The 12,841-nt window shown below is 39.8% G+C and overlaps 1 protein-coding gene and 1 pseudogene across 2 annotated transcripts in view; both read left to right on the forward strand.

The window, feature by feature from the left end:
- LOC137235468 (uncharacterized) overlaps nt 1-12,841 on the forward strand; it is a 718,941-nt gene that overhangs the window by 41,220 nt on the left and 664,880 nt on the right. The window lies entirely within an intron of this gene.
- On the forward strand, nt 1,051-3,908 carry LOC137234954 (mediator of RNA polymerase II transcription subunit 14-like; annotated as a pseudogene).

A 12,841-nucleotide genomic window follows, 5' to 3' on the forward strand; every position in this document is an offset into this window, starting at 1 on the left:
AGGCACATACCAAAAATTCGAAAAGAAATTAAATAACGAAAAACATTTATGGAAAAAATGAAATGAGTTTTAGGTCCGCATTTCTAAAAATAGAGTTTAGGTAGAATCTGAGCTGTTTAAACGAAAACCACCAATATTTTGTTAATGAGAAAATATTCAATCAATAACCCTTTTGCTGTCTACATTGCTAATCTATTGATTCTTTAAAGGATTATTAAGTTAATAAACTGTTTTAATTATATCCATACCATGATCCATATGTAACAACAGGTACGTAGTTTTGCTGAAAATTTTGCCTAATTTAGACAGGTATGCGTATATCTCTGCTAGTATGATTTATATGTATGTTGACAGATTTTTAAAAAGGAAAAGTTTTTCGATGAAGACGCAGTGAAAAAGTCACGCGAGGCAAACATCAGTAAACTAAATAATTTGTGCATATATACATACATATATACATGTACATGCATGCATATATACTATGTATACAAAATGGTATGGCCAGAACATTCGCTAGGTAACGTACCATAAACCGTAAATATGCGGCGATTGCGCTGCAACGTCGTTAAAAGCATCCAAATGAAATAATAAATCCCAATCGAATTTACATTAAAAGAAAGTAATTATAATAACAAAAAGGAATCGAAAACAAATAAATTTAAACGACGGTCAATCCGAATACAGCCACGATTACAAAAACAAAAACGAGGAACATAATTCGGCGGAAATCTGCACCGCCACGGGCAAGTCCCCTCGCTCGTATGAGTGTTGCGGTGAAAAATGTCAACATTCTTAAATAACTTTTCCCAGCAGATCTAGCTGCAATGGATCCTATTTTTTATCCGCTATCGAACGGTATTCCTTCCGAAAGTAAACTTGCAACATACATGAAACGGGGAAATATTCCAGCACCAACCTACGATCCTAACTCGGGGTTCCCACTACTTAACATGGATTCGCCTTTATCGGTAAAGAAATCTCAGGTTACTCCGCAATCACCCGAATTCATTCCAACGGGCATAAATTCGTCACCTAATTTCTATGCACCCTATGTATCATGCACCAATGCTTAGTAATGGTCTTGGCAATACTGGTGTCAACGTAGGTGGTGGTGGTATCGATCCGTCAGGCACAAAGTCGGGGAATGGTAATCCCTCATCTCTTTTGGGATTACAGAAGGCAACTGCTGCCGCTGTAGCGCAACAAAAGCAACTACAGCATCAACAACAAACACAATCAGCAGCACACGCTTTAGTGAATGGTGTAATAACGACAACCCAGCCACCAATTGGCAACCCAGCATACGTCAACATGACAACACCAATGAAAGAGCGTGGTACAATGCTACGAAACAAATCGCCGAGTAACATAACGGGTGGTGCTGGCGATGGAAAGTCTCCACCACGTATTACACCTCACGCCTCTCCTATCCCAACAACGCTGCCGGCGAGTGTACATCAGGAGAATGTAGGTGGCACAATTTACTTTTACCCAACTGCCAACCATACAAATGCCCCCAATACAAATGTTGTGGTTAGTAATGGTGTTGTTGATCCAGTTAGCGCACATCATGCCGCCCCATCGGTGGTAGCACCAATTCCATCTGCTCAACCGCCAATGCTATATACCGGGCATCATGTGTATCCAGGGCCAGCTTCCAATCTAATAGCATTACAACCGAAAACCCATTTGGAATCTGCTTTCTTCCTGCCCGATGAGATACGTTCTGAAATTCTTACCCGCAATGAGATCTCAAATTTAATGCTCGACCCAACAGAAGCGAATTTATCATGATGACAAGGGCGATGGTGGTGGCGGGGATGAAAATTTTGAGCGTGATGACACACTTTTGCAAGGACAGGTACACAAGTATGGTGATAAAAGAAAACTGTCACACTCAACGAGTGTAATACTCGATGCACAGTCAACGCAACAGCAACGCAATCGTCTCGACGCAAATAATCGGCATTATCGACGTAAAGGTAGTTCAAATAATAATAGCTCAAAATCTATAACAACACCGTTAGCGTCAATGACTGATAATAATATAGTAGAAAGTAATTTTGTTAATGAAGAAGATCAAGAAGACTGTTGTCCACAAATTAAATTCAATGAAACGCTATTCCTTTTGGATGGTGTACGTTCAATAGATTTTGTGCTTGCCTATAAAGTAGATCCGTTGCCAAATCAGGAAGTACTGAATAAAAATAAACGTTTAAATCTAACTGAGGTGGTTAGCGTTAAATCATATAACTACAAGAATTTTTGTTGGGTTATGGTCCAAAAAAAAAAAAAAGAAGTTACATGCAGTATTTATTGGTGTGCACAATCGAATGGTTTTCGTTTAATTTATGTGGGTGGCATCTCAGCAGTTAATACTCATTCAATGATGCGTGATCAATTGGCTTCACATTTAAATCGTCAACATAATTTCACACAAGTTGTACAAATACTTCATGAAACGTATAATCCGCTGAGCTCAATTGCAAAGTTGCCCATCATACCGCTATTGGGTATACCGCGTCCACAAGTACCCATCTTGTCTTTCTGTATTCTTCCACAATCACCCTGTTTGATACGTTTGGCATATCAAGCTATTTATTGCCTGGAGATACGCATGCGCAGCGGACGTTTAGTATCAATTAGAGATGGTGCATATTCACGTTTTTATAGTAATCTAATTGATGAATTCACGCCCATACAAGGCTTGAAAGGCTTCCTTTTGAAACATGTCGATGAAAATGCCGTCTATCGTGAACGATCTCAAAGTGAAGATGATAATCCACCATCGCCAATGGGTATGGAGGATAATTACAGTGGTCCTGGTAGTGTTTCGGGCGCAGGAACTGGCGGTTCTTCGCCATTTACAAGCGGTGGTAGTATGCGTGGGCCACAATCACCGCGCGATAGCGTCTTACGTTTCCCGGCACCGCATACACCGCCACCTAGCTCAAATCCACATACACCTGCAAGTCCTCATCCATCAGCTGGTGGCGGAGGTGGTGGTAGTGGTGTTCCAGGTAGCAATCAAAGCCATCCAAATTTCAGCTTAACTTCACCACCAGCACATCATATGCCGCATCCTTCACCCGGTGGTCTAATGCCATCATCACCACTCAATCCACAACCAAGTCCACATATGGTACATAGCCCGGGTCCCAATACACTTTATATGCAAGGTCACCAGGATTCACCATTTACCGCAATGTCACCAGCCAATACAAATTGACTGAATTCCCCAACTATGCCGCGTCCATCACCGCGTCCTGGACAAAGTCCAGAGCACAAACCAAGCGGAAGCACGTGTGGCAACGTAAGTACATCATCGGCAATGTCACGTGTGCACTCCAATCGTTCTTGGGCAGGTGCAACACCGACGCTGCTAATGCACGAAGCACTCGAAACACTTTGTCGTTCAAGTCCTCATCCCAATAAAGATATTACTGGACCTGAAATTAGTCCATTGGAACGTTTTTTGGGCTGTGTATTTATGTGTCGTATGCTACAACGTCATATACAAGGTGATGAATCGATAACGACACTCAACTCTAATGAACGGGGTATGGTGTTGTTCAAGGTGGAGGGTTTACAATTTCAGGTCATGTTAAATCAATTGCATATGGAATCGTTACATTTGAAAGCACAACACTTACCAACACCGCCTACCCCAGATGGCAAGCAACCATTCCAATTGAGTGCCGATGATTTGTTAGTTTTGGAACAATTCTTTGAGTTGCGTGTTGTATCGCCACCTTGTCGTCCAAATGCAATGACAGCTTTTTGTCGTGTACTGAGTTGCCCTGGTCAGGTGCTTAAAGATTTTGTACAAATTATGCGTGTGGATTTTGAAACCCGAACTAATATTTTTGTTGAGTTATTACTCCAAACCACGCCGTAGTAAAAAATGAAATGAAAGAACGGAAAATCACTTCTTACATTTCCCGTTGTTTCAATTCATAGGAATTTTACATTCTATACACGGGTATGTATGAATGTGCGTTTTTTTTTTGTCTTTGCCGTTGGTCTGCTGGTACCAGTGAGCGGAATTCTAAAAAGAGAATGGTAGCAGACGAAAAAAGGAAAATAGTAGTAGTTGGTAGTTTTTACCAAGAAAACACCAGCTACAGTTCAGATGTGTACAAACAATAATAATGTATTGTAAAACAAATATCGCACATTTTCAAAGAAATGACACCTTTAAACCACGTAAACAAGACAAAATTACATGCGCGTTTGTATATACCTATGTACATAGCTTATGCCTATACGATACTAATTTTTTTCCTGTAGCGTGAGTGTAAAATACTGACAAATATGCACCCAAACGTCAAATCACAACAACAATATTCCAAAGTACCAAAAGTACTGCCACAAAATAACCGATCTCGGCAAGTAATCGTTTACGTAGAACCTTTTATTTTCGTTCAAATTATTCAAAAAAAATTTCTCTACTCAAAAATTTATTTCCTGCTTAAGTTCTTCAGAAATTTTTCAGTATCGCCTCCTAATGTTAGTTGGGTGGGCTCGGCAATTCAATACTTTAAAATTATCGCAGCATACGTTTACAGTGCGAAGATACTGAAATCTTGGTAGATTTTGGGCCTCGGTGGTAGTAGTAGTAGAAAATGAAAATGGGCCAGAAAAGTTATTAAACCTACCAATGCGGTAAAGTCCGTGCACTGACTGTCCATATACTTCTCCAACGTATGTACACATATATGCCCAGTTTTAAATGCACATTATACTAGGGATGCATAAAAAGATGCAAACGGGTACCCAAAAACCCGTTTCCGGAAAAAATCGGTACCGGAGCCAAAGACCCTTCGGGAACCGTGGCGTTTGCTAAAGGCCATCAATAAAACAGGACTACAAGCGTACTTGGGGAAAAGTTGAAGAAATAAGTGAAGGGCAATACAAACAAATAAAAAATTATACAGTTTATAAATCTCTCCCCTCTTCCAAAACGAACATTTCCTTATTTTTTTTCTTTATATAACATACGATTTTGCTGTCCAAACATTTTTTTTGCGGCGGGAAGGAAATTTGTTGGTTTTTAGCACCAACAACACAAATAACAGCGACTCAAAAGAACCCACGCTATACACTTTCTACCCGGTTCGGTACCAGAATGTGCGAACCGAAAATCGTAAATGCTAGTTTTCTGCAGCACTAGTGTGCCCGTGGCCAACTAAAACGCTACCGGGTGACACGAAATAAACAAAATGAGGCACTAAAGACCCAGGCACATAACGTGCGGGGAAAGAGGCCATGTTCATAATGCGCGCCACATATGCATTTTTTTTGTTTGTTTTTTATGCAGCGACAGATGTTTCCCCTTATGCGCGCGCTAATAAAATTTCCCAAATCCCCAACAATACAATTAGGGACCACTCGCCCCCGCACTTTCGAGAATGACTCGACCCAGTCAAACATATTGCATTTCTTTCAGAAAAATGGGTCGCTTTGCCGCTATGTAACGAAACGCTGCCAAGAACGTCATGCGTTATACGTCGGAATGCCGCGCTTGTTTTAAGCAACATCCCATACGCCTGTGCCCAATCTTTCGGGCCAAAAAACCCGAGGAGCGTCTTTACTTAGCGATCCGCGGGAGCTGCTGTGGAAATTGCTTGGCTCTAGACCACCGCTCTAACGCATGCCCAAGCCAAGGCCGATGTAAAAAATGCGGCGAAAAACATCACACGATGCTTCACATCTCCTCGATTGATCAAGAGGAACAGCTACTCCACGAAGCCCGCTCCAAGCCATGGAGTGTACAAGTTGAGGAGGAGCTGGAATCACCCCGTGAGCGGATTGACGACTCCATATCGTTATATGCGTCAGATGCTGGAACGGAGACTGGGCCTCTTCGTCCAGCTCGAATCCACCGAACCGGAGCGGAGACTCGGTCTCTTCGCCCGAACAAAACACCAGCAGCCAAATCGTTTAGACCGCTTTTGCAGCATGAAAGAAAGCGGCTCCAGCACAACACATCTACAGTCCAGCGCCATGTTCGTGACGGCCGAGCGGAGACTCGGTCTCTTCACCGGCAAACTAAGGACCCTCAACGAAGACCACCACCGCGCGATCGCAGAGCGGAGACAAGGCCTCTTCGCCTGCAACAAAGATATCACAATCCATCATCTACCACGAGATCGCAGTCATGGATCCAACTCGCTGCAGCTCACTACCGTGTCCGCCTTCCGGGCAGGGCTCCAGCCCCGCATTCAGCTGCCACCGCCACCATAATACCGACGGTAGCGATCACCCCCACCGCGGTCGTGAAAATAGAACAGGGGGCGGCTACACCTCGTTCGCGCCTTAATCGACGGATGCTCCCCGACCACAGTGATTGCGGATGAGCTCGCCCAGGAGCTTCAACTTCCTGCCAGCAACATTGGCGGGCAAGCAGGATGTCTGCTGCGTATCCGAGGAAGACACGGAAAGAACAGAAGGATTGCGACCCATGCTGCGGTCGTAGCCAATTTTCGGCGCACGACACCCACAACCAGCATCGACAGTGCCATCGCAGCCCCGTACGCACATCTTCGTCTGGCGGATCCGCAGTTCTACTCATCCGCCCCGATCCGCCTCGTCCCAGGCACAGATGTATATGCCGAGATAATACTCCCAGGGATTCTGCCCACCACGTTTGGCCCTTTGTTAGCTCAGAGTACCATCTTCGGTTGGGTACTCTCGGGCACAGCGAAGGCCTAACAGCAAAATGTTCGGTAACGACCGAAATACATGAATTTTTACACTTTTTATCCTTTTTATTTTATCGAATTTCTGTTGTACACAGTCGCAAGAGGTGTGCATTGTGAGTTCGTACAAGTGAAAAATCTTTCTATCCCTCCATTGCCATGCCTACGTGTCAAATCATAGCTGACAGGGAGAACGGCTGTCGCGAAGGGCCAGAGAATGGAAGAAAATTTTCTTTTTCTTGTGCTCGCCGTTACTAAATTGAAGTGCCATGAATTGCACATTTGCTTCAAATCAGCTTTTCTTTTAAAATTTTTATACAGAAAATCAGACTACATATTAATACTCATTCCTAAAATCAAGTTTATGGATTAAATTTGCGTAACCAACTATGCAGACATTTAAATTATGTAAACAAAGCAATATACCAGTCGTCTACAAGATGTTTGAAAACCACTGTTAGCTAATGATTTAAGTAATCAACAGCGATTGAACAGGTGATCGAAGCTGTTCACTATTGTGAACGTTCTACCAAAAATTCGCCACTTGTATGGATTCACAATGGAGGTGTGCGTTTAAAATCTTGTATCATTACAATAAGTTATTTTTTATTGAATTTTCTTCATACAAAATTCACAAGCATAGAATTTCCAATGAATTTGTAATAAACGGCAAGAAATATGAACACGTATATCTTCTTACTTCTTTTCGCAATCCCTAGCTCTAGGCAAACCTGGCTTAGGCCTTGAATCATAACGGGAAAAGTGCCGAATGACACCCATTGCGCAGACCATCTTGCGTGCCGCCAAGCCGGCGGACTGACCGGCGTTTATGTTAAGTTAGATATAATTAGTTATAAGTTTTTTATTTTTTTCTTCTCTTCTTCACGGTCGGTGATCCTTGGCGGACTGTGATGTTGCGTACCGCAAGGGGGGGCATGTTTAGGCCCAAGGCCTAACTTTTACTTGATTGACGGTGCCCCTCCCTAACGTTTTAATAAGATTTCCAGCTACCCACACTCACGCCGCATATGTGTGCATGCATGCACATGCATGCGTTTCATACGCATGCACGTGTGTTTGCAGGTTGTCAGCACCCATGCACGTATATGTGGGGGCTGTTGTGTCTGTGGCTTTTTCCCCTCCTTAATACCAGAGGACTTTTTCGCGGCTTAGCGGTTGTCCTCAACGGGATAACCGGCCTCTTTATCGATTGACCGCCAACCAGCACACATCGCCCAAGATCGCCATCGTCACATTCAACACCAAGGTAATATTGTATCCACTCTATATTTCCTAACACTCTTAATAAAACATTATTATAACGAGGAAATCCTCTTTGCGTTTTGTTTCTTTTATTTCTTTTGAGCGAACCATCCACTCCAAGATCGACCCGTGTGCGCCTACCCATTGCCGGTTTCAGACGCACCCAGGCCGAAAACTCTGCGTTTACTGTAATTTCATAAAGAAGTTTCCTTGTAAATTTGCCTAACGACCATATACATACATATCAGAGAACAGCAAACATCGAACACAACAACGTTCGACTTCATTCGGCAACATGATCGTGTTCAATGATCCAACTTAAATATTATCCAAAAATAAAAATAAATTCAGGCGTGTGCTCGTTTGCCTCAACCGCGATTACATTCATCGGAATGAAAAGGCAAATATTTTTAACATTTAAATAATGTTAAATTTACAACATTTTTTTGAAGTACATGTTTCCTATTTTGATATATAATGCAAATTTGATATTATTTTCCATGTGGACAACACATTATTATAATGTAATATATGCATTTTTTTCATGTCAAAAACACATTTCAAAAATGTAAAATTCAAATTATTTGATAAATGAAAAATAAATTGTTTTCCACATTTTAAAATGTAAAAAATACATTAGTGTTTTTTCCATGTAGATATGACTTTTTTAAATTAAATTTTTTTCTTTTAGATCAGTTTCTTTCTTTTGAATTTTTTATTCGTATACGTTAGATCTCATGCATAGGCTCAAAAAGCATGAATTCTACTTATTCCTGAATGAGGTACTTGGGTTGTTTTTTTTATCAATTTATCTATGATTAATATTACAGGAATGCGATTCTGTGGCTTTTCCTAATGTTCACATTTTGTTGAAAATCTTGTGTACGTTTCCAGTAACAACGGCAACGAAAGAGAGATATTTTTCAACTCTTAGGCTGATTAAAAATTATTTGAGAAACACGATGATTGAAAATCGATTGAATGGCTGTGCATCACTAAGCGTTCACTGTGATCAAATTGTTTCCGTTGATGAAGTTTTAAATGAAATGGCAAAGAAAAGTCGACGCATGCGCCAGAGTTTTTAATGTAAACTTTTTCATATCATATACTAAATACACGTACTTTAATGTTAAAGCTAAAGACAACATTTTTTATTTATTTAACTGAAACAAAAAATTTTTTTTTGATTTTTTACTACATTTTTGCAATTTGCCATGCCCCTATAATATATATCTTCAAATTATATTGGAAATATCCATATCACGTAGCTAAGCTTAAAAATGCAAAAACCCTTTTTAAAGTCGGAGCATTTTGTGTGAAGTGATGTGCGTACAACGGCACTTAGAGACTTTATTTTATAAGATTTACTAGCAGACCCGTCAGACGTTGTTCTGCCCTAAATGTGGTCTATCTCCATACATTTTAATAAACTTTTTCCGTCTAATGAAAACTACCCTGTACTAAAGCACTCATCAACAGCTTTCATTCGTTATCCATATTCTATAAACACATTCTAGGGGTACCCGCGTCCACGTTTTCGCTTATATCTCGAGACCCTAGTTACACGCGGGTACGAAAAATACCCCGTATCAAAGTACTCATAAACAGCTTACATTCGATACCCATATTGTTCAAACATATCCCAGGATTACCCAGGTCCACGTTTTGATCTCAATACCCTATCCAGAACGGGCAAAAATTAGACTATGCGTGTCTCCTGATTCTAAGCTACCCCTCCACCAATTTTCAGCCAAATATATTCATCCGTTACTTCCTCTTCAATCACTCTTTATCTATTAAAAAAAAGCGCATCAAAATCCGTTGCGTATTTTTAAAGGTTTAAGCATTCAAAGGGACATAGGGACAGAAAAAGCGACTTTGTTTTATACTATGTAGTGATTTACATCCATACATACTTATAAACCTACGCCCGAAGTTAAATAACGCAGCGAATGCTATATATGTACGTACATATGTATTTATGTGTCGCACCAAGCTTCACTCAAAAGCAATTAGCGCGGACAGTTCACAGCGAACAAACACACATACGCATTTTTTGATAAAAATGTTACTTTTGTTTAAACAATTTGGCTGATATAAGAAAGGAGTCAAGTATTTTTTTTTGATGCAGATCGAAGGTAAATATTTCAAAGTTTTATCCATCCATCCGTTTATAAGTTACATCTGTGTAAACAAAAATTTTATGATTTTTTACAACATTCTGGCAATTTGCCACGCCCCTATAATGTATACCTTCAAATTATATTAACTGCACCATCTCACGTAGCTAAGTAAATTTACAAAACCGATTTAAAATCGGAGCATTCTGTGTGAAGTTATGTGCATACATGGCATTTAGCGACTTTATTTTATAATATTTATAGATAGATATATTATTTATTATTTTATTTTTTTATTTAATATATATTTTGAAAGCCGTTTTTTTCTGGACCGCAAAAGTCGAGAACGGCTGAGATGAAATTTTGAGCATAGATTTGGTGGTGGCTCGACATGGTTATAGACTAAAAAACTGCAACGATTTAGAAAGGTTTTTGTGATATCGACCAAAATCTGGACCCGAGTAACCCTAAAATGTGGTCGACGAGAGTTTTAATGTAGAGTTGATTTAATTTCAATATCCAACTTAATTTGCGAGATATCGACCAAAATGTGGACCAGAGTAACGCTATAATGTGTTCATACGATATGAGTACCAAACTATAGGCATTGACGAAGATATTAATGCAAGGTATTTTTAATTTTTTTACCTTAGTTGGTTTGGGAGATATGAAAGATGTGGACCAGGGTAACCTCAGATGGTTTATATACATATACTAGAAGCCCGTGTGCGACGTTGCTCGCAATACGGATGTTTATTGTACAAAATAATAACAAATTATACGTGAGATATGTTATTGATATTAGAAAAGGAATTACTCTAAATATATATGTGGTATTTATTTAATTCTATTACTTAAAGTACTTCCGAATACACTGCATTCTTAGTTTTATTATCACCTTCACAGGAAATTGTAGCCGTTTATATTGGAAAGCCATATCCGTTGGAATCATAGGTATCAGAATCAAAGATATCTCTCCGGCCGCAGGATCCGTGAGGCCATTGCCTCGAGGATATGCGTTCGTTTTATTTGTAATCTCGTTCTATTACATAGAGTTGGTGGCTTGAGGTTACGCAGCAAAATTTTGGAATATCGTTTTTTAACTTCAAATTATGGGCGTTATGCCAGAGGGATAAAGCGAATTTAAAATTTCAATTGGATAGTGTACGGCATCTTCATTATGAAGAACAGTGTCATTTGATATACAATACTCTTTAACTTCGCCAGGAACTCTATATAGAATTATGTTATTTATTTCGTCTAGAGTCTTATTCCTCGGTGAAATGATAGCCCGTTCGCATAGCCAAGTATATGACTTACTAAATAGCTCTTAAATATTTGGGTAAACTTCTGATATTAATTCGCTCACGTTATGTACCACATACCCAAGCGTTGAATCTACTATAAAGTAGTCGTTCTCAGTTAAAATTTTACCACATCCAATATGTAATAAATCCTGGGGAAATGTACTTATAGTTCCGTTAAGATACGCTCTCATGTTTGTTCGCAGATACAATTTTCCGAGGTGAATTCATAATAACGATGATTTGAAGCACGATTTAACAATATCAGCTCGAGTTCCTTTCGCCACTACTGGCAAATTCTGACGAAAATCCCCTGCAAAAATGATTGTTATCCCACCAAAGGGTTTTTCGTTTGATCTTAGGTATTTTAGTGTGCGATCTTCTCCAATATGTGCTCGGTTAGTCATTGTACACTCATCCCACACTATAAGAATTGCCTCTTGTATTATTTTAGCCACTCACCAGTTCTTTCGAATGGAACAAATCTTTTCTTCTTGGAGGGACACGTTTAAGGGTAATTTAAAAGTGGATTGGCCTGTTCGGCAAACAGACAAAAGGGTCGCTGCAATTCCCGATGATGCTACAGCCAGCGCCACGTGACCTTCACATCTGGTATATGCGAGAAGAAAATTAAGTAAAAAGGTTTTTCCACAACCATCAGGGGCATCTGAGAAAAATGCTTTACCTCTTTTGTTTTCAATGCTGTCAACGACTTTATCACATGTCAGCTGCTGATCTGAAACCATTTTCGATATATTAGTTAGAAGGTAATCATTTAAATAATTAAATCAAATGGGCGCCTCAGGATTGTATCAAAAGGGCATTCCGGCCCTTGAATATCACGAATTGGGGAAGGCAACCCAAAACTGGATAAATCTTTTTCGAAAAGGCCTATGAATTTGTCCTAGATGTCAATCAAACCTTAAAAGAAATGTTAACTACTTATTCAATCATTATCATAATAGTTGTAAAATTTCTTCAAACCTTGATTTATTAGATCTTCAGAAATTTGTGGATCGTGATCGTTACGCCTTCTGCGTTCATTGAAAAGGAAGTATTCACAGAAGTCATCCTTGAACGTGTTCCATAATAACTCAGCATTTGACAGCTGACACAAAACTTTTAAAATGGAAAATAACTCTTATAGCTTTGGCGGCGAATGCAATAGAGCTGCCTCAGCTATGGCATTTTTCCAATGGTCGTCGTTTTCCAAAAGTTTTAGTTCTCTGCAAGCGGCTTGAAAAGTTGGGAAAACTACATCATTTACAGTCCTCAAGCTTTCAAAGGGGTAGGACCTCGAATATTGTGAAGCAATAAACGTATATAAAAACATTCCGTTTGATTGGGTGTACATTGTCAACTCTACCAAGCGCCGGATCCTTTTTAATCCCTGGGTTACCTTCAATAGATATTCCGCTCTTACTTCTGGAAAATTTATTATTGCTCCACGTAT

Source organism: Eurosta solidaginis, chromosome X (assembly GCF_040869045.1).
Source record: "Eurosta solidaginis isolate ZX-2024a chromosome X, ASM4086904v1, whole genome shotgun sequence".
NCBI lineage: Eukaryota > Metazoa > Arthropoda > Insecta > Diptera > Tephritidae > Eurosta > Eurosta solidaginis.